The following is a 22,170-nucleotide window of genomic DNA, read 5'->3' on the forward strand; positions in this document are numbered from 1 at the left end:
CATACCCGATTTTTGTTTATATATGTGATGACTGCTGCATCTTGCACATCATGTCATTGCATGTAAGCTGATGACCATGTCTCACTTGTGGCTGTGAGGGTCATTAGCCAGAGCCACACGCTCGGCCACTCATGGGTAGTGGTAGCTGGAGCAGATGTTTCTTGTCCTGTCGTGCCACACTCGACCACTCATGGGTAGTGGTAGCTGGACTTGTGAGGAGTAGGGGCCCCTTTCACTGTATAGCTAGATAGATACTCAGCACCAGTCCACTTGGTCACTCGAGAGTAGTGGCAGCCTTTGAGTGAGTACAGTTATCATCGATCCGGCGAGCATACACAGGTTGTGGTGTAGAGGGGTGGGCAGGGTGACCATCTGTGCATACAATGTAATTATTATACCTACAGATGTTGTTGATGTTGATGCTACTCGGAATTCCGTTCTATTTCCCCTGAACAAAAATTTGTACAAGCACAGAACTTTTCCTAGAAACCCATGTACTTTTCAGAAGTTAAACTTGGATTGCAAACAAAATTTAACATTATTAATCCAAGTTTAACCCATGTGTTCATCAGAAGTTAAACCATGTTACAAAAGTTGATTAAATATCTATTTCAAGGATTGGCTTCCAAGTCGTTAGCGAAGCACTCGGCCTTCTTGGGTATGGGATCATCCACCACTTCCTAGTCAAAGCCTTTCAAAGAAATTGAATATTTAAACTCCTTACACTAAACCCTAGGTTAAACTACAGAGACCTCAATCAAAGTACAAGATCGCTAGCCTCTTGTGTTGGTACTTCAGGATCCATACAAAGGAAAAATAAACTAGTACATAACGAAAACAATTAACTAGTTATACCTTTCTTTGTAGCTTAAAGATCTCTTGATCTTCTGCTGTATTCCTCTCCTCCTCTTGGACGTTGTATGGGCGACGATCTACCAAGACGCAAAAACCACCCAAGTCCTTCTTTCTTCCAAGACTTTCGGCCACCAAGGGATCAAAGCTAGAAACACCACCTCTTGTTCTTCTTTCTTCCTTGCAACCCGTTGGCCACAAGATGGTTGAAGCCTCTTGATGCCGCCGACCTTAGGTGAGAAAGCAAGGGGAGAATAAGAATATGAGGGGGCAGGCTACAAGGAGAATAGAAGAGGAATAGAAATTGTGTAGAAGATTATTTCCTCTAAGGCACCATCTATCCTCTTTTATAATCCTTGGTAATGGCTAAAAGGAAAGATTTTAACAACAATTAAAATCTCTCTTTTAAATTTCTTATTGTGAATGGCTACAAAAGGAAAGATTTTTAAAATTAAAACCTCTATTTTAAATCATGGTTACAAAAAAGGAAAGTTTTAACAAAAATAAAATCTCTCTTTTAAACCATTGTAGATGGCTACAAAAGGAAAGATTGTTTAAATTTAAACCCCTCTTTTAAAACCATTTGGATGGCTTCAAAAAATGAAAGTTTTTAAAATTTAAAATCTCTCTTTTAAAACATTGTAGATGGCTAAAAAAGAATGATTTAAAAAATTAAAAACCCACTTTTAAACCCATCTTGGCCGGCCCCTTGCTTGGACACCAAGCAAGGGGTGGCCGACCCCTTGCTTGGGCACCAAGCAAGGATGTGGCCGACCATAAGGATGACTTGGGTGGATGCGAGGCTTTATACATAGAGGCTAGAGCAGGGACCTAGAGGAGGAATTGGTTTTAGCCTCCTGATGAGCTTGAGCTTCCTGTGTTCAACCTGAACACCCAACTCAAGTTCATCAATAATAACTCATACCATTAAAGAGTTATTATTGAACTACCGCATCAATCCCATATTACATTATAGGCTCCTTCTTATCATGAGTGCGTTAATCTCCCTGTGTTTAAGATATCAAATGTCCATTAATAAAATGAGTTACTGACAACTCACTTAATTAGCATCTAGCTCCAAGAGTAGTACCACTCAACTTCATTATCATGTCGGAACTAAGTCCACCTGCAGAGTTTACATGACAATCCTTATGAGGTCCTCAATGGGGCATCATCATCCTAATAAATAGGACACAGTTTCCTTCTATAATCAACAACACACCATATAAATAATATTATTTCTTAACTTATCGGTCCAATTGATTTAACGAATAAATCTCACCCTTTGATAAATTAAAGAAATAAATACTAAGTACATGTGCTTGTATTATATCAGGATTAAGAGTACGCACATCCATGATAATAGAGGTTCTGTTCTTTTATGCAGTCAGTATAAAAGGAACAATCTCAAATGGTCTTGCTCTATACACACATACATAGTGTACTAGTGTAATTTTATAGTCAAGATAAATTAGTACCAAATTACACTACAACCATTCCAATGGTTTGTCTCAATCCATCTTGGTTGTGAGCTTCTATTTATAATTTATAAGGAACTGATAACATGATCTTCTGTGTGACACCACACACCATGTTATCTATAATATAAACTGAATGGACAACTACATTTAACTAAATGCAGGCATTTGACCAATGTAATTCTCATTTCAAAATAAATGTTTATACAAAAAGCTAGGCTTTTAGTATACATTCTAACAATCTCCCACTTATACTAAAAGACTATGCTGCCATACATCTGATCCCTATCCCCTCAACATGCTTATCAAAAGCTCTCACCAGAAGGGCCTTAGTGAAAGGATCTGTTAGGTTATCTTCTCATGCAATCTTGGCGACAACTACTTCTCCTCGCTTTACGATGTCTCGTATCTGGTGGTACTTGCACTCAATGTGTTTACTTGCCTTATGAACTTGTGGTTCCTTTGAGTTTGCTACTGCACCACTATTATCACAATAAATTATGATCATTTTGGGGAAACCAGGAATCACATCTAAGTCCATCTAGAAGTTTCTAAGCCATACAGCTTCTTTGGCTGCCTCAGAGGCTGCCACATACTGTTTCCATGGTGGAGTCCAAAACGCATTTCTACTTAACACTCCTCCATGCTATGGCTCCACCTCCCAAAGTAAACACATACCCTGAGGTTGACTTACTATTGTCCCTATTTGATTGGAAGTCTGAATCCGTGTAACCCACAGGGAGTAAATCATCTGCTTGGTAAACTAGCATATAATCTCTAGTCCTTTTTAGGTACTTCAATATATGCTTTACGACAGTCCAATGTCCTTGTCCTGGGTTACATTGATATCTACTAACCATGCACATGGCAAAACAGATATCCGATCTCGTATATGGCATCGCATACATTAGTCTTCCTACAGCCGAAGCATAAGGAACTATCTTCATGTCCTCTATTTCCTTTCTTGGAGTTTTGCATGCTAAAACGAGCTAGAATAGTATCGATGTATGAAGCTTGGGATAAGCACAACATTCTTTTCTTGCGATCCCTTATTACTTTGATCCCAAGAATATGTCCACATTCACCCAAATCCTTCATATCAAACTACTTGGACAACCATATCCTTACATCTGACAACACTTTGACATTATTGCCAATGAGCAAAAATGTCATCTACATATAGTACAAGAAATATCACCACATTTCCGTCACTCTTCTTGTATACACAAGACTCATCTGGACACTAAATAAATCTATAAGACTAGATCACTTCATTAAACCGGATGTTCCAAGATCTCGAAGCTTGCTTCAGTCCATAGATAGACCGATTGAGCTTACATACAAGATGTTCTTTGCCCTTCGCAATGAATTCCTCTGGTTGCTTCATATGGATATTTTCTTCAAGAATTCTATTAAGGAAATCTATCTTGACATCAATTTGCCAAATCTCATAATCTATATGAGCGGCAATAGATAAAAGAATCCGAATAGACTTAAGCATAACTACCGGTGAAAAGGTTTCCTCATAATCGATTCCCTCTTTCTGAGTATACCCTTTTGCAACAAGCCTTGCTTTGAAGGTTTCCACCTTCCCGTCTGTCCCTCTTTTTCTTTTGTAGACCCATTTACATCCAATTGCTTTTACACCATTTGATGATTCTACAAGCTCCCAGACCTGATTAGAGTACATAGATTCTATTTCAGAGTTCATTATACTTTGCCAAGATGCTACATCTTTATCTTGGAGTGCTTCATCATATGTCCAGGGATCAGGTTCATGTTCACCAGGGATCAAGTCTGAAGATTCTCTTAAAAACATGAATCTATCAGGTTGCCTAACAACCCTCCCACTATGACGAGGCACTACTTGTAATTGTGCATCATTTGTGACACATGTTGCAGTTTCTTATGGTATCTCATCATGTACCGTTGGTACTAAAGTAGATGTGTCTTCTCTTATTTCCTCAAGAGCAATTTTACTCATGGGCTTGTGGTTCATTACATAGTCCGCTTCTAAAAAACGGGCATTGGTGCTAACAATGACCTTCTGATCTTTTAGTACTATAAAATAAACCACCTTTCGTTCCTTTAGGATAACCCACAAACAAGTGAACTTCTGTACGTGATTCCAACTTATCAGTATCTCCCTTCAGTACATATGCTGGACTACCCCAAATCCAAATATGTTTCAGACTAGGCTTATGCCCATTCCACAATTCTGTGGGAGTAGAGGTTACTGACTTAGAAGGTACCAAGTTCAGAATGTACACTGTCATTTCCAGAGCTCATCCCCAAAATGAATTTGGTAATTCTGAATAACTCATCATTGATCTAACCATTTCCATAAGAGTTCTATTCCTTCGTTCTATCACATCATTTTGTTGGGGTGTACCAGGTGCAGACAGTTGGGATTGAATCCCAACTTCTGATAAGTAACTCCTAAACTCTCCTAAGAGGTACTCTCCACCATGATCAGACCGTAGTATCTTGATACCTTTACCATGACGTTTCTCCATATCAGCCTTGTATTCTTTGAACTTTTCAAAGCACTTAGACTTGTGGCACATCAAGTAAATGTACCCGTATCTCGAATAGTTGTCTATAAAAGAGACAAAATATTTGAAACCACCTCTTGCATGGATAGTCATAGGTCCACACAAATTAGAATGAACCAATTCCAACATATCTTTGGCTCTATACCCCTTGGCCTTAAAAGGTCTCTTGGTCATTTTTTCCTTCCAAGCAAGATTCGCAGGTTGGAAAATTTTCCACCACTAATGAACCCAAAGGTCCATCAACTATTAGCATTTGAATCCTACTCGAGTTAATATGACCAAGCCTTAGATGTCAAAGATATGTTTGGTTTATTTTCGAAGGTTGCTTTCTCTTATTAGAATTAGAAGATGTGTTATTAATTTCCATTTGTTATATCATGGGAGTTATTGGATTTAGAGTACACAAATTGCCAACCAACATACCAGAACAGATAACTACCCTATTTTTTTTGACAACTACTTTGTCATCAAAAGAAATAGAATATCCATCCATAAATAGTTTAGAAACTTAAATCAAGTTCTTTCTAAAACATGGTACGTAAAGACAATTTCTCAAAATCAATATTTTATTTCTATCAAAGATAAATAAATATCTCCCACTGTAACAACCGCCACTTTTGTAGCATTGCCCATGTAGACGGTAATCTCCCCTTCATGTAGTCGTTGATTTTCCTGGAACCCCTACAATGTATTGCAGACATGATCAGTGGCTCCCGTATCTACACACCAGGTACCGGTAGATAACACCACTAAACAGGTTTCAACCACTAGAGAATAAGATATACGTTTATTGTTCTCCTTTCTATGATGACAATCCACTTTCCAATGTCCAGACTTCTTTCATGTGAAGCACTTGCCCTTCGGCTTCTTCACACTTGCATGCGACCCAGTCCCTAGAGATCAATTCATTTTCTTTGCTGAACCAACTTGTTTTTTTCTTCTTTCTGCCTTTCGGCTTAGAAGCAGAAACATTTTCAGCAATGTGAATTTAAGAACTTTGACAAAATATCCCTTCTGTTGCTTGAAGTCCTATTAGAAGTTCCGCCAACTAATAAACCCTTTTGTTCATGTTGTAGTTCAAGCGGGACTGCTCAAAACTTTTAAGTAGCATTTGGAGAATGATATCGACTTGGGTTTCCCCATCGATTTTTGCTCCGAGGACTTTCATCTCATTCAAAAGAGTCATCATTTTGAGGATATGATCCTTACGGGTGTCCCCTCAGTCATGGTGGTCGTCATCAAGTTTCTCATAGCCTCCTCCTGCCTAGCAACTCGATTCTGGTGTCCGAAGAGTTCCTTGAGATTGTGCATCATGTCATAAGCGGTAGGCATGGCCCGATGTTGATGTTGCAACACATTTAACATAGAAGCCAAAATCTAACACCGCGCCATCTCATCTGCCCTGACCCATTTCTTATGATACTCAATCTCCTCTTCACTAGAATCACTATTAGGCAGGCTTGGACAGATCTCAAAAAGTACGAACTTATAACCTTCAGCAGTTAAGACAATGCCCAAGTTTTGTTTCCAATCAATGTAATTGGGATCAGTAAGTATGTTTTCTTTCAATATAACAACAAGAGGATTGAAAGCCATTTGAAATCCTAAGAATCACAAAATATTTGGTCAAAACTTTAGAATTTAAAATAATATTGATTCCTCAAACAATATCATTTAAATTCACCAACTCCTCAAAGCACCGTGAATTTTGTATGCCACGATAGTGTGTACGTATACAAATTCAAACATTTGTAAGAGGGGGTATTACCCATTAATTTTATTATCTTGTCAACCTAACTTTATGACAAATAAAATTAATAGTTGATTTTTCTTCGGTCACACAAATAATAGTAGTGACTCCTATGGGGAGGATACTATTAAATGCGCATAAGTGTATACCATTACTTGATACTTAGTCCATTAAATAGGATTGTGCCCCTTCAGATGGAGAAGATCACACAAACCTAAATAATTTCCTACAATCATCCATAAAGGGAGTTTGATCTAGTGATCTGCAAATAAACTCATCTGATGTGGAGGAAGACACTCAAAGTCAACGCGCAAGATTGAATGCATCACTTACAAACCAGTAATGGAGACTGTGGAATTTAAATAATTCCTCTCCCACTTAGTTATTTAAAATGAGGAATTTTAACATGCACACACACATACCAGATATAAACAACATAAAAGGCAATAAATATGAAAAGTAATTTTCCAACTATTATAGCCTCATCCATAGTTGTCCTCTGTGTGCGACCAACCCTAGCCATCACCAATGGGTCATGTCATCGTGTCTATCTTGCTTCCTTTTCCACTGTGCCTCTGGTCCTCAAATAGCACCACGCCTCGTAAGGATACGATCCGCAACAAAAAAAAAATTTACATTTATTGATCCTATATTCCACAAGGGAATGTACATGTAATCTAAATCGAACAGAATGTAAAATCCTAAAACTAATACAGCTGCTGCTGTATTTAATAATTACAATCATGCACACACATAAAATACCCTCGACATGCCCGAGGGTCCAAATCACACACAAACACAATAGGGCCATAAAAGTCAGAACTAGGATGCCTGCAACCACAGAGTTAATCTATTTGCACATCCTATTATTATCCTGCCTAAATTTATGTATGAAAAGTGTATAATTTAACTGAACACCAAACACACAGAGGCAGAAAACTAGCTCTGATACCAATTGTTGACGCTACTCGAAATTCTGTTCGGTTTCCCCTATACAAAAATTTGTACAAGCACAGAACTTTTCCTAGCAACCCATGTGCTTTTCAGAAGTTAAACTTGGATTGCAAATGAAACTTAACATTATTAATCCAAGTTTAACCCATGTGTTCATCAGAAGTTAAACCATGTTACAGAAGTTGATTAAATATCTATTTCAAGGATTGACTTCCAAGTCGTTGGCGAGGCACTCGGCCTTCTTGGGTATTGGATCATCCACCACTTTCTAGTCAAAGCCTTTCAAAGAAATTGAATATTTAAATTCCTTACATTAAACCTTAGGTTAAACTACAGAGACCTCAATCAAAGCACAAGATCGCTAGCCTCTTGTGTTGGTACTTCAGGATCCATACAAAGGAAAAATAAACTAGTACACAGCGGAAACAATTAACTAGTTATACCTTTCTTTGTAGCTTAAAGACCTCTTGATCTTCTGCTGTATTCCTCTCCTCCTCTTGGATGTCATGTGGGTGACGATCTACCAAGACGCAAAAACCACCCAAGTCCTTCTTTCTTCCAAGACTTTCGGCCACCAAGGGATCAAAGCTAGGAACACCACCTCTTGTTCTTCTTTCTTTCTTGCAACCAGCTAGCCACATGATGGTTGAAGCCTCTTGATGTCGCCAGCCTTAGGTGAGAAAGCAAGGGGAGATTAAGAATACGAGGGGGTCGGCCACAAGGAGAATAGAAGGGAATAGAAATTGTGTAGATGATTATTTCCTCTAAGGTACCATCTATCCTCTTTTATAATCCTTGGTAATGGCTAAAAAGTAAAGATTTTAACAATAATTAAAATCTCTCTTTTAAATTTCCTATTGTGCATGGCTACAAAAGGAAAGTTTTAAAATTAAAAATTCCTCTTTTAAACATTGTAGATGGCTACAAAAAGGAAAGATTTTTAAAATTAAAACCTCTCTTTTAAATCATGGTTACAAAAAAGGAAAGTTTTAAAAAAATAAAATCTCTCTTTTAAACCATTGTAGATGGCTACAAAGGAAAGATTTTTTAAATTTAAAACTCTATTTTAAAACCATGTGGATGACTTCAAAAAAGGAAAGTTTTTAAAATTTAAAATCTCTCTTTTAAAACATTGTAGATGACTACAAAATGAAAGATTTAAAAAATTAAAAACCTACTTTTAAACCCATCTTGGTTGGCCCCTTGCTTGGACACCAAGCAAGGGGTGGCCGGCCCCTTGCTTGGGCACCAAGCAAGGATGTGGCCGGCTATAAGGATGACTTGGGTGGATGCGAGGCTTTATACATAGAGGCTACAATAGGAACCTAGAGGAGGAATTGGTTTTGGCCTCCTTATGAGCTTGAACTTCCTGTGTTCGTCCCGAACACCCAACTCAAGTTCATCAATAATAACTCATACCACTAAAGAGTTATTATTAAACTACCGCACCAATCCCATATTACATTATGGGCTCCTTCTTATCATGAGTGTGTTAATCTCCCTGTGTTTAAGATATCGAATGTCCATTAATTAAATGAGTTACTGAGAAATCACTTAATTAATATCTAGCTCCAAGAGTAGTACCACTCAACTTCATTGTCATGTCGGAACTAAGTCCACCTGTAGGGTTTACATGACAATCCTTATGAGCTCCTCAAGGGGACATCATCATCCTAATAAATAGTGTTAAAGTATATACTAAAAGCCTAGCTTTTCTATAAATATTTATTTTGAAATAAAAGAATCACATTGGTCAATATCTACATTTATTTGTTAAATGTAATTGTTCAATTAATTTATATAGTAGATAACATGGTGTTAGTTAGAGCCCTAGAGCCAATCATTTGATGATTGTTGTATGGACTCCTTGTATCATATTCTTATGTATATATATAAAGGCATTTGTTTATGGTTATTATACTTACTTGTATTGGTGCCAAATAACTAAGTATAATAGCGTCCTTGAGTAGAAGGTTCTTACCTATATCAATCGATTGGTTGAATCAATAGTGAGATGATATAGGGAACACTACTCTTAATCATTCCTAGTCAAATATTAACATTCAGGGACAATGTTAATGCGACGAGACTAGCATGTAGGTCAACTCGATGACTTGATCTCACAAGTCATGGATATAGAGATATCAAGTTGACATACGGGCATCGCATCAAGGGTAATCTCTTTTTCTTTGTAGATCTAGGTTAGAGAAACTCATACACGTAGAAAATTTTTGTTTTATAACTTTGCACGGATCCGGTGGCATGGGATTCAGGGTTTCCGCAATGCAAAAAGCAGTTTTTACAGCCCGAAAAACCCAACAGTTGTATCAGAGCCACGTGTGAAGCGTGTACGAGTTTCTTTTGTATTTTTATGAAAAATATCAGTTTTGTAACTTTCTGTAAATTTATGATTTTTATGTATCATCCTGTCCGAGCGATGAGTCGATGGACGCTTGGGACGTGGTGCTCTCCGCTGTCTTCGACTAGTGATGTGGATCTCCGGCGGACCTACAAAGAAGCCAAGCCGGGAGGGGTTTCCCAGCGACGACCCTCCGACGCTCAAGTCAGGCAGCAAAGAAGAAGAATAAGGCAACGTTACTGTGGCTACAGTGATAAGAATTGCATACCTCCGTCGAAGTCTGAGGGTCCTTATATAGGACCCCGGGGAGGTGCGGGCACGCTTCTCGAGGCGTGCATGTGATGTGCGTAGATTATATACTCTTTTATGCATGTTTTTACTCACACTTACATACTTTGAGCATGCTTGATCTATGCATTTTTATACTTCCAGCTTTCCTTTTAGCATATTTACTCTTTTGTTCGGAGATCTGCTTTTTGTGCATTTTCTGTACACAGGAGTCGAAATTGGTGAAGATTATGCGTCCTCGGGCAAGCTTGGAAGTAATTTAAGAGAGAGAGCATCAGGCCGTGTACCACACATGACCGTGTAGTCTTAACAGGAAGGGAAGAGGACATGGCCCTGTGAATCTCACACGGCCGTGTCTTGATTTGAAGAAATCAGAGCAGATGCCTTACATGGTCGTGTGCATCTACACGGCCGTGTGAGGTTTCCAGAGACCAAGCAGGTGGTGGTCGTGTGCATCACACTGCCGTGTGAAGTTTCCAGAGACCAAGCAGGTGGTGGCCGTGTGCACCACACGGCCGTGTAGCACTTCCAGAGAACAGTAGGGTCCTGGCCGTGTGGAGTCACACGGCCGTGCAGCTTTGGCAGAGAGGGAACTGGACATGGCCGTGTGAATCTCACACGGCCGTGTCGTGGGGCCATGTGGCACCCGATTTCCTCCTCTATTTAAACCTTCCTTCATGAATTGAAAGGAGATCTCTCCCCCTTTGGGAGAAGACAATATTTGGTGGTTTCCTCCCATTCTCGGGAGGATTTCTGGGCGATTTTAAGGGAGTTCTTGACGATTTCGACTCCGGAGCGAGGATTGGGTCCGAAGACGAGGCTTCTTCGTAGATAAGTTTTCTCTTTCCCCTTTTCTTGGTTTCTTGGATTGGGGATTTAATAAATTCTTGTAATCTTTATTTCTTCGGGTATTCTTCCTCGATTCATGGAGTAGATCTTGTATTCTAAGATTAAGGGAGTATTTGTATGATGGATTGATGTAATCTCTTATGGATTTGCCATTTTCTTGTTTCAATGACATTTTCTTGCTTGTATCAATTAGATCTTGAATGATTGATGGTGATTTGTGCTTAATTCTCATTCTTGATTGATTGTTTGGATTTCTTGTGGACTTTGTAAAGATAAAATCTCACTCTATCATCCGAGGGATCCACGTGACAGGTGCAAGCCCGTGTAAGGACGTTTGAGAGATAATCTTAAAGAGGAAATAGGAATATTCAAGAGAGTAGGATGGATTTTGTGATCAGTTTCCTGTATCTTGATAGATTAATAAGTTGTGGGCTTCTATGTTGATATCTGAGGAAGGCATAGTAATAGGTGCGCTTCTGTGTAAGGACAACGTAGGTTCACGTCTAATTGATCATTTTTAGATACATTTCTCAGTCCTTAGCCGGTTATCTATTGCAAGAGAGAACCGGAAACTTTCTACAAGTGTTTGGCAATTGAGGGATAAGAATTGGTGAACCATTTACATTCAAGAAACCTTACAAAGAAACCGAAACTCCTAGAATCTCCCTTTATCATAACCTAAAATACTAAACTCTTGTTTGTTGATCTTTAATATTAGATTTGTTTACCTTCACTTTGCATTTGAAACGATTGGATAGTTGTTTAGCTAATTCGCATTGAGACATTTCTAGTGCTTATTCCAGTCCCTGTGGATACGATAATCTTTTATATTACTTGCGACATTTCCGTACACTTGCGGATCATAAGAAGTTTTTGGCGCCGTTGCCGGGGACTGCGCTATAACATTAGGAATTATCAATTGAGTTAGACTAAACATAACATTTGTTTTCCTTTCATATTGCATAGTTGTAACTAATCATTAGATTTTTGTTTTTACTTTCTTGTATAACTTTTACTTCTTGTTAATTCTTTTTGTACAAATTCAATTCTGTATTTTTTTATTCTTTTAATTTTCTTTTTATGTTGAATTGTCATTTGCTATCTTATTCTTGTGTATGCAAAGATCTAACTTTACAGGGGAATTCTTTCCTTTTGACCCTGAGATTGACAAAACTTTCCATAAAAGAAGAATTCTGCAAAGACAAATTGAAGAACAAGAACATTTGAACATGGCGAATAGACCACTTAAGGATTATGCAGCACCTTATGCAAGAGGTTTTCGATCTAGTATTTCAAGACCTTCAGTGGAAGCTAATAACTTTGAGATCAAACCCGCAATTATATCTATGGTGCAGCAGAACCAATTTGGTGGAGGACCTCATGAAGACCCCAATCAACACTTAGAGGTCTTTTATGAAATATGTGGTACCATGAAAATGAATGGAGTTCCTTCAGATGCAGTTAGATTATTATTATTTGGGTTTTCTCTAAGAGATAGGGCAAAGCAATGGCTGAATTCTTTGGCCCCTAATAGCATCACCACTTGGGAGCAGTGTGAGCAACAGTTTCTTGATAAATTCTATCCACCAAGCAAAATCGCTCATATGAGGAATTTAATTGCAAGCTTCAAGCAAACTGACTCAGAATCTCTTTTTGAAGCATGGGATAGATATAATAGTATGCTCAGACAATGCCCACATCATGGGTTGGAAAGATGGTTAGTGTTGCACACTTTTTATAATGGTATCAACTATCATACCAAAGTGTCCCTTGATTCAGCTGCTGGAGGGGCACTTATGAATAAAAGTTTAGATGAAGCTGAAGAAATTATTGACAGTGTAGCACAAAATCATCATCAATGGGCAAATGAAAGAAGTGGTGGCTATTCTTCTGTAAACCCAACAATTAAAGCATCAGGGAAGTTTGATGTAGATGCGGTCACTCTTTTGTCTGCAAAATTGGATGCTCTTACAAAGAAATTTGAGAATATGGGGACTAGTGCTAATATGGTCAATGCTATTAGTACATCTTGTGAAGTATGTGGGAGTTCAGAGTATTCAAATGACTCATGTCAATTGGGAGCTATCACTGCACAAATCAATCAACTAGAACAATGTGATGCAATCATGAGTTACAATCAAAGGCAGAACAACCCATACTCAAATACTTATAACCCTGGATGGAAGAGCCATCCCAATTTTTCTTACAGAAATAATCAAGATCAAGGACCATCTATGGGGGCAAGACCAAATTTTCAAGCTGGGCAACAAAATTTTCAACATCTATCTTCTCAAGGCTTACCAAAGTCAAATATTGAAAAGATGCTTGAAGAAATTATCTCAAGTCAGAATGAAATGAAGCAAGATTTAGCAAAGCTCATTCAGAGAATGGATAATTCTGAAAAGCATCAAAATGTCCAGGATAGTCAAATTGCCCAACTAGCTTCCTCATCATCCAGAGCACCAGGACAACTTCCAGGAAAACCTGATGTGAATCCTATGGAGCATTGCAATAGAATTGAGCTTAGGAGCGGACGGACCTTGGGAGACTCCCAAGTGACTGCTCCAAAAGGGATACAAAAAGAAGAAGAGCTCTCTCCTCCTATATCAAATCGAATTCAAGCTAATGAGGAGAGTACCATTGAGGTTGAAGAGACTCTTCCACTGAACCATCAGAGCAAAGCTGTCCCTTTTCCTCAAAGATTTACAATGCTCAAGAAAGATGAAGAATTTGGCAAATTTTTAGAAAAAGTTAAGGAAATTTGTGTAGAGGTACCTCTTATTGATGCTATTCTTCAAATGCCTAGATTTGCCAAATTCCTGAAGGATCTCATGTCAAACAAGAGAAGAAGAGGAGAGGTTGAGATCATTGCGCTTAGTGAGGAATGTAGTGCTATTTTTGAGAAGAACACTTCCCCAAAACTAAAGGACCCAGGGAGCTTTTATATTCCTTGCAGCATAGGAAAAGAATTTTTTGAAAAAGCTTTTTGTGATTTGGGGGCAAGTGTTAGCCTCATTCCCTATTCAATTTGTAATAAATTAGGTCTCAAAAACATTAAACTTACTACTATGGCACTTCAACTTGCCGATCATTCCTGCAGGTACCCTTTGGGTATTATAGAAGATGTGCCAGTAGAGGTGGATGGAAATGTTATTCCCACAGATTTTGTTGTGTTGGACATGGAAGAGGACCCTAGGATTCCTATCATATTAGGAAGACCTTTCCTTGCTACAGCTGGAGCTATAATTGATGTTAAAAATCATAAGCTTTATTTGGTAATTGGTAAGGAAAGGTTGGAATATGATTTATCTAATACCTCTAACCATGTCTCGTCTCTTTTAAATGCTTGTAGCAGGACAAGCATTTATAAACTTGAGGAATGGAATTTCCATCCTCATGGAAGGCCACCAAATGAAGGAGACAATGTGGTGGAAGATGTTGGGAGAAGATCTCCCAACAAAAATGAAAAGTATATCTGTCCTCCAAGGGCGAGGAAAAGAAGTGAATGATCAAGTTTGGTCGAGCTAAAGACCTTAAACAAGCGCTTCTTGGGAGGCAACCCAAGGGTTCTTTTAGTTAGTTTGGATTTGTATTTTAATTTCTTTTAGTTTGATGCGTTCTTTTGATTTTGTTTTCAGGTTAGGTGCAAAACAGAGCCCGGTCGTGTGCTATACACGGCCAGGCAAAAGTTGCAGAGAAGGGAAGTGCTTGGGCCGTGTCATCCAGACACGACCGTGTAGGATTTCCCGAGGAGAAAAGGGTCTGGGCCGTGTCTCAAACACGGCCGTGTAAAGAGTCCCGAGAAGAAAAATGGAGAGGCCGTGTCCCAGACACGGCCGTGCGAGGAAACCGGTGAAAGAAGAGGGGGAGGCCGTGTGGATCTGCACGGCCCGTGTAGGGGAGCTATTAAAGTGTTCTTTCTACCTCACACGGCCAGATCTTGGCCGTGTTCCGCACACCCCCAACTCTCCAAAACATCTCTTTCTCTCCCAATCTCTTAAAAACTCCTCTCTAATCTCTCAAGATCTCTTAGATCTGGATTCTCTTCCTCTCTTAGACTTGGACTTTTCATTCTCCTAACCTAAGATCTTTGCTCTTTGAAGTTTTGTTCTTTGAGTTTCATTCTTCCAACCCTAGATAATTCCTCCCCTATCTAAACTCATTAATATGTCCAACATTTTGAAGAAACTTCGCAAAAGAGGTGGTGGATCCAGTGGGGACAAAGAGGAGGAGCCATCAAGGGACAAAGGAAAACAACCAGTGAAGGGAAAAGGCAAAAGGACTTCACGCAACGAAGGTAATGACAATGAATTCAATATTGTGTTAAGAAATGATGATCAAGTAACTAGATTTGCAATTCTTGTCAATAGAAAGATAGTGTGTACTAGATATATGGACCTAACTGTTCTTGATATGCTTGGAATTAGGGAAGATGTAGATTTGATGATTGGGTTTTTGGATTGGAGTGATATTATGTACACACATTTGCCTACATATCCTCGTCTTGTTTTGGAATTTTTAAGTTCATTGGATGTCCATTTTACTAATGAAGATGATTATTTTGGAAAAATCTCATTTAGACTAATGAATCAAGAATTTCTATGGACATTTAGTGACTTTAATTCTTGTTTTGGATTAACCACCGGGAGCCCTCGTAGGTTTGATCCAAGGTTTAATTGGAATCATTTTTGGAATGCAATAACTGGGTTAGATCAACCTTATGAGCCTTCAAGAGCTAAGGCCTCCAATATGCAAAACCCCATCTTTAGGTATCTACATAGAGTCATAAGTAAAATTATTTTTGGTAGGGGAGAGAGTGATGGGGTAGTTAAAAAGATAGAGTTTTATGCTTTATGGGCTATGCTTTATAAGGTTGAATTTGATTCTGGATTTCATTTTGTTCAAACCTTATTAAGATCTGCTAGGGCATCATTGGGATCAATTGTTTTTGGTGGTTTGATTACCCGAATAGCTTATAATTTAAATCTTGATGTTGATGGGTTGGAAATAATTCATGGTAATGACATGATTGACATTGATGCATGTCTTGCTATGAAAATGATCGTTCGGGATGAGAATGGTTTCGCGTTTCCTAGGAGGAGTGGTTCTCCTTTACCCCTTCCTTTTCCTGAACGAACTACTATTCGTAACCCGGCTAATTGGATAATTTCTGAGTTAGATTTTGAGGATAACCCTTCTATACCTGGAGACACTGAGCCACGTCATGAGCCCTCGTCATTTGGACACCCGCAGCCTTCTAGTTTTATGGACCCTGCTAGGCATTCTTTTGCATATGGCACGGGATCTTCTAGGTTTGATTTTTCAGATTTTCGTACGTCTCTAGAATCACTTCATGAGAAGCAAGATGCTCAACGAAAAATGTTGGAGGGTCGCTTCTCTTTATCTGATGATCAGTTTAGGGAGGTACAAAATCATTTTCAGTTTACAAGGAATTTTCAAGGTCAAGTGGCTGAGTTTGTGCAGGATTATGATACTGATCAGGCTAGGATGAGAGATTTTATGCAGAGCATAACACTTACTAGCCAACAAGTAGATGCTTTATATGAGTATCATAGATCTTTGGGTGAGATTCCAGGTTTTCCTAGTTTTCCTATTGGCCAACCACGTCGTAGACCCCCTTTTCCTCGTCCACCTCCACCTCCTCCACCATATTGATTTCATCGGGACGATGAAAAGTTTATGTCTGGGGGGGTGTCATGTACTGTTTAGTTTGGTTTTCAGTTTTTAGTTTTTGTTAGTTTTTCATGTTGGTTCTTATTTTCATTGCTTGTTGCTTTATTTTGCTTGTTTTTGAAATAATCATGGCAAAAAAATTTTTGAGAACATCAAATCTTCACTTATATGCTTTCTTGGATTCAAGTGAAATGTTAGCACGATTATTGTCTTGATTCATGATGTTCGAATGATGCTAGTAGTAAACTTTGTGTAGTTCCTTTTTCTATCTTGGGAAGCATTAATAAGCTAAGAATCTTATGGTGATGAGTTTTAGTTTTGGTTCAACCTTAAGGATTTTATCTTCACTACACTTGTGCTTGATGCTTGAATAGTTGATGTCATTGAAATAGTCATGATTCATCTTGTTTGCTTAGTACTTGGTTTCCATGGTGATTTCTCAACTTTCATTTTGGTTACTGGATGAGGCTCAAATCATTAAAGCTCATTTGGAAAAATCAAAATATCCCAACATGTGTGCTAAAAGTACATTTGTGAATAAGTTTTGCACAATGCAAACACTTATAAAAAAAAATTTAAAAAAATAAGGGATATAAAAAACAGTTGTCATGAGTGGAATCTAGCAAGTCACCCCTTTGAGACCGAGTTAGGTTACTGGGGAAATGACTGCTTAGCTTCTCTTGAGATTGAGCACACCTTTGAGACCTTGGGTTAGTTGAGAAATATGAACCAAGTGAATGGTGAGTAAGTGTCTATCACTGGTTACTTGTCTTTCACTGGAAACATTAGGAATTCAAATTTGATGACGACTTGACTAGGACATGGATTGAAACTTGAAGGGTGTTGAGTTACTTTTACACTGTGCACAAGATTCTTATGCTTGAACCATACTTTACTTGTTTCCATGATCATGCTTGTTAATGAAACTTTTTGATAGAATTAGGAAAGTGCACTAGGTTTTATGAATGTGTTGTAGAACATATGAATTTAGACTGCAGCATTTTGCTTGAGGACAAGCAAAGGTTTAAGTCTGGGGGTGTGATGTGCGTAGATTATATACTCTTTTATGCATGTTTTTACGCACATTTACATACTTTGAGCATGCTTGATCTATGCATTTTTATACTTCCAGCTTTCCTTTTAGCATATTTACTCTTTTGGTTCGGAGATCTGCTTTTTGTGCATTTTCTGTACACAAGAGTCGAAATTGGTGAAGATTATGCGTCCTCGGGCAAGCTTGGAAGTAATTGAAGAGAGAGAGCATCAGGCCGTGTACCACACATGGTCGTGTAGTCTTAACAGGAAGGGAAGAGGACATGGCCGTGTGAATCTCACACGGCCGTGTCTTGATTTGAAGAAATCAGAGCAGATGTCTTACATGGCCGTGTGCATCTACACGGTCGTGTGAGGTTTCCAGAGACCAAGCAGGTGGTGGCCGTGTGCATCACACTGCCGTGTGAAGTTTCCAGAGACCAAGCAGGTGGTGGTCGTGTGCACCACACGGCCGTGTAGCACTTCCAGAGAACAGTAGGGTCCTGGCCGTGTGGAGTCACACGGCCGTGCAGACATGGCCGTGTGAATCTCACACGGCCGTGTCGTGGGGCCGTGTGGCGCCCGATTTCCTCCTCTATTTAAACCTTCCTTCATGAATTGAAAGGGGATCTCTCCCCCTTTGGGAGAAGGCAGGATTTGGTGGTTTCCTCCCATTCTCGGGAGGATTTCTGGGCGATTTTAAGGGAGTTCTTGACGATTTCGACTCCAGAGCGAGGATTAGATCCGAAGACGAGGCTTCTTCGTAGATAAGTTTTCTCTTTCCCCTTTTCTTGGTTTCTTGGATTGGGGATTTAAGAAATGCTTGTAATCTTTATTTCTTCGGGTATTCTTCCTCGATTCATGGAGTAGATCTTGTATTCTAGGATTAAGGGAGTATTTGTATGATGGATTGATGTAATCTCTTATGGATTTGCCATTTTCTTGTTTCAATGACATTTTCTTGCTTGTATCAATTAGATCTTGAATGATTGATGGTTATTTGTGCTTAATTCTCATTCTTGATTGATTGTTTGGATTTCTTGTGGACTTTGTAAAGATAAACTCTCACTCGATCATCCGAGGGATCCACGTGACAGGTGCAAGCCCGTGTAAAGACGTTTGAGAGATAATCTTGAAGAGGAAATAGGAATATTCAAGAGAGTAGGATGGATTTTGTGATTAGTTTCCTGTATCTTGATAGATTAATAAGTTGTGGGCTTCTATGTTGATATCCGAGGAAGGCATAGTAATAGGTGCGCTTCTGTGTAAGGACAATGTAGGTTCACGTCTAATTGATCATATTTAGATACATTTCTCAGGCCTTAGCTGGTTATCTATTGCAAGAGAGAACCGGCAACTTTCTACAAGTGTTTGGCAATTGAGGGATAAGAATTGGTGAACCATTTACATTCAAGAAACCTTACAAAGAAACCGAAACTCCTAGAATCTCCCTTTATCATAACCCAAAACACTAAACTCTTGTTTGTTGATCTTTAATATTATATTTGTTTACCTTCACTTTGCATTTGAAACGATTGGATAGTTGTTTAGCTAATTCGCATTGAGACATTTCTAGTGCTTATTCCAGTCCCTGTGGATACGATAATCTTTTATATTACTTACGACATTTCCGTACACTTGCGGATCGTAACAGCATGCTCCCCCAAACATATCTCAGTAGGTCGTGTTAGAAAAGAATGCCTGATGTCATTCCGTAATCGTCCGAGCATATCCCGGATGTGACGGTGGAAGCTTCCACTGTACGATACTCTGTCCGCTCTTGCCACCGACCATGCTATTTGTCGGCGGCAGGTGTCTCGAGGACGAAGTTACTAGTTGTCCTTTTTGTATCCTAGCACTCTTACCTGTTCCCGGGCAGAGCGGACCAGCCGCTCGGCGCTCATGGCCTCCGGGAGGCCCTGCTCATGTGCTCAGATGGAATTACGCCTTATTGTCCTGCGACTCGGCCAAGCGGCCTGTCCGCCCGGCCCATAGACCCTTTTACCTTGAGCATCGGAAACCCGACCCCTGGTCGGGCTGTCTTTCGTCCGGTCTGGAAGACCCTTGGCCAGATGTCCAGTTGGCCGGATGCTCGGTCGGCCCGCCACTCCGCTCGGCACGACCTTGGGATTGACCCTCTTGACCATTGACCTCCACGTGTCGTTGACATCCCACCAACGAGTGATCCCCCGTCCTTGCCACCGGATCACATGCCTCCCCCTCAAGTCTAGTCGAAGGAGGCACTAAGTCCGACTTACTGGACTATGAGTCTGGCCAAGCGACAGCCGATCCGCCACTCCCAAAAGTATACCCCCGCTCGGCCCCTATGGGGTCGAATAGAGCCGGTTGGCTAATTGCCGAGGGCTGCCCCACTGGCCTATGATGATGTCCTTGGGATCTTCTCGGAATGCGTGCAAATCTCCGCCATTATGGTTGAGCACGCGGGTTCTGCCTCGTGATAGGGCTCATTAAATGCCTCCCTCTGACAGAGTGCCATGTGGCGATGTTGATGTCATCGTACGACCGCTGCCTCACGCCTGATGCAACGTCCGTCGGTTTGAAATGGACGGTTGGATGCGGGCCTCGGGTTATGTGACCTGCATCCGACGGCTCGGGCGGATCGAGTCTACCCTTATAAGGCTTTCGCCGCCTTCCACCGCCGCATCTTTGCCTTCACGTGCTCAGAAGCCTCTCCTTGCACTCCTCGCTCAGGTGATCTTATTCCCAGGCATTCCGGCGACCCCTCGCCCTCTTCCTTCGATTATCTTTTCTGTAAGGTTCTTCTGCCTTTCTCTCGTTGGTTCCCGTGTTTTCGTTCTTGGCCGCGTTCTTGTCTTTCGGGTACTGTCTCGCTCATCTTCTCACTCGCGCCTTTGCTTTTCCTTTCGACTTCTGCCTCCTCCGTTGTTCCGACGATGGCAAGCTCTTCTCAGCCCGCCGACCCCGCTCTCGGTCCATGGTATACCACCATGGAGTCGCAGTTCGATCAGCGCGATGTCGAGAGCCTGATAAACGCTTTTGATATCCCTTCAGATTTCGAACTGATTTTACCTTCACCTTCCGCTCGGCCGCACAAACCTCCGCGCGGTGCCTTTTGTCTTTTCCGCGACCAATTCGTAGTTGGTCTGCGGTTTCCCCTCCACCCCTTCATTGTTGAAGTTTGTAACTTCTTTGGCATTCCGCTCACCCAATTGGTTCCCAACATTTTTCGCCTTCTGTGTGGAGTTGTGGTCTTATTTAAGATACACAACATTCCCCTCTGCCCGGAAGTTTTCTATTATTTTTATTATCCCAAGTAGTCTGAGCCGGGCACTTATCTGTTTCAGGCTCAGCCTGGTTTGGTCTTTTTTGATAAACTGCCCTCTTCCAACAAACATTGGAAAGAGAACTACTCTTTTCTTCGTATCCCCGGTCGGCTTCCTTTCCGGACCAAATGGCAGGTCGGACCACCCATCTCTCCCGAGCTGAAGAAGTATAAAACCCGACCGGACTACCTCCGAGTAGCGAATATGCTAGCCGGTCTAAAGCTCGACATCAACAAGCTCCTACCTGAAGGAGTGATGTCTATATTCGGTTTGAGTCCAAGCCGGACCCCCCCCCCCCTCCCGAGCAACTTTGGTATGAAATTTACTTGTGCATTTGCCTTGAGTTCTAACTGATTTTCTTCTCTTTTCCTTGCAGCGAACATCGTAATGGAGTCCGTGCTGTTCGGAATCTTGAAAAAAAAAGCGACCGCACTCGAGGCGGTAGCGGCCAAGGAAATGGAGCAGTTGGGCATCACCCCAGTCGGCTCTCACGAGGGTGAGAGCGAGACAAATGCAGGGGAGTCGGCCACTCAGGCTTCGCCCGCGGAGGCGACTGGTGGTGCAACTTCTAGCAAGGAACCGATCGTTCGAGAGGAAGACTCCGATCCGGAGGATGAGCTCCCGCTCGATAGGAAAAGACGACGTGTTGAGATGCCACTCCGCTCAGCAACCTCCACAGTGCAAGCGTCCGAGCGGACGGGCACCACATCTCCCCGTGGCAAGGCGCCATCGGTCGAGGTGCTCTCCTTCGACCGGACCCCCTCTCAACTGGATGCGCCCGCGGCCCCCATCGAAGCGGTGCCGGTCAGCTCCCTTCCTCTTGTACCCCGCTGAGTCCGTCGCTCGGGCACTCTGTCCACAATGTCCAACCCGGCCTCCGATCCTTCGGCGTCCGCTCACACGACTCCCGACCGGCGCCGCACTATTAGGGCCACCCTACACCTCCCCACCGAGGCGTTTATGGCTGAGTCAGATCGGCCGACGGCTCCTAAACACGTGATCACTATAAAGGGGCCCCTTGCTAAGATGCGGGCAGACGACCGAGCCCGCGTAG

The 22,170-nt window shown here is 40.9% G+C and overlaps 1 non-coding gene and 1 pseudogene across 1 annotated transcript; one reads left to right on the forward strand and one right to left on the reverse strand.

The window, feature by feature from the left end:
• LOC121979589 overlaps positions 1-21,950 on the forward strand; it is a 135,543-nt pseudogene extending 113,593 nt beyond the window's left edge.
• Positions 12,688-12,793, reverse strand: LOC121983581. Its single transcript, XR_006112616.1, has one exon. It is a non-coding gene; the product is annotated as a small nucleolar RNA R71 (small nucleolar RNA).
• Positions 21,951-22,170: the final 220 nt, after the last annotated feature.

The sequence above is a fragment of the Zingiber officinale genome, chromosome 5A, assembly GCF_018446385.1.
Source record: "Zingiber officinale cultivar Zhangliang chromosome 5A, Zo_v1.1, whole genome shotgun sequence".
Classification (NCBI taxonomy): Eukaryota; Viridiplantae; Streptophyta; class Magnoliopsida; order Zingiberales; family Zingiberaceae; genus Zingiber; species Zingiber officinale.